Below are 1,494 nucleotides of genomic sequence, written 5' to 3'. Positions count from 1 at the left end.
GTCAGTGTATATAAATGATATATATGGAAATACAGAACATCTAATAATATATAGAACATGTAATATATAGAACATGAAATAATATCTAGACTAGGTAATATATAGAATTATTATAATATAGAATAACAAACAATAATTATATATAATAAAGTCTATATACATAGAATAATGTATAATGATGTCAATATACATGTAATGTATATGGAAGCGGGTGCTCCTGGAGATGCTGCTTGGCTTCAGAAGCCAAACCCGACACCAGAAGCTGTCTGAGGGGCCGTTTCCTGGCTGTGGGAGCAGAGCCCTGCTGAGGGCAGGAGCTGCCTGCAGGTCGCCGTGCTCGGGCGGGCTGTGCCGCGCTGTTGTTGAGGAACTTTCAGGACATCCTGTGGCTCACCGCTTCCTCAGGGCACAGTGGCAGGAGGACCCGTCACCACTGCTGCACGTCTGCGTTGTCTCCCATCCACCTCAGGTAGGTGACGTCTCCTCAGCTCGCTGATCTGGGTCAGTTAAGGAGGTCACGCACAGGTTTCCTGTGCTGCAGCGGGGTTGCCCTGCCTGGGGCTGAGCCCTGCAGGACACCGGCTCCTCCGAGCAGCTTTTCCTACCTCATGGCGTGAGGAATCGCTGCTGTGAGAGGGGAGCTCCCAGGCTGAGCTCAGAGTGGGTGCAGGAGGCTCCTGAAGTGTCAGGGCACAACCGTGGGATGCAGAAGGGGGATGGCTGGGATGGGCCAAGGCTGTTTCTGTGGACTCGGGGGCTGGCTGAGCTGCTGTGAGCTCTGCAGAGCAGCACTGGAGCCCATCCAGTGCTCATGCTGTGCTCCCAAATCCAGCGTGTGCCCTCCTTCACCCCAGCACTGCTCCAGTCGTTCTCGTCTGTGCCCAGGTTCCTGCTCTCGGTAGGGGGAGGTTGCTGTGGCCTTGCTCCCTGAGGTGCTGTGAAGGGACCAAGGAGGGTGAGTTGGGGCAGGAAAAACCCTGATGTGGAAGTGAGGAGACCAAGGGTGCTTGCAAAGAGGAATAAGGGGTGCAGCAGTGCTGTGAGGGCAGAGAACCTTCCCCGTTGTGCTAGAAGTACAGATGGAAAAACATAAATACCACCCCTTGCACAACGCAGGGAGGAGCAGGCAGAGGCAGAGGCAGAGCCTTCCTTCAGCGGTCAGCGCTGTGGGGAAACCGGGCTCCGGTTTATTTTTAAATTCAATACCCAAGAGAGGGAAGTAGGAAAGGGGAAGCTGTGCTGGGCAGGGGCTGCTGGGTTCTCCTTCCCCAGGGCAGGTGATGGCCCTGGGGGTGGGTCCAGCTCCCCCTGCCCCTGGGGATTGGGCACCCGGGGTTTGCTCCAGTCCCCCCTGCGCTGCTGCCTTGTGCCCTGGTTCCTGCCTGAACTTCCCTTTGAACCCATCCGTTCCCTCCCCTCGGGGCTTTCCAGGATGTGGCCAGCTCTGCTCTGACATTTGGAGACGTTTCCAGAGGCTGGAGTCACCCAAGGCTC

This window comes from Mesitornis unicolor, unplaced genomic scaffold (genome assembly GCF_000695765.1).
Source record: "Mesitornis unicolor isolate BGI_N332 unplaced genomic scaffold, ASM69576v1 scaffold32418, whole genome shotgun sequence".
Taxonomy (NCBI): domain Eukaryota; kingdom Metazoa; phylum Chordata; class Aves; order Mesitornithiformes; family Mesitornithidae; genus Mesitornis; species Mesitornis unicolor.
Note: the sequence above shows the minus strand (reverse complement) of the source record.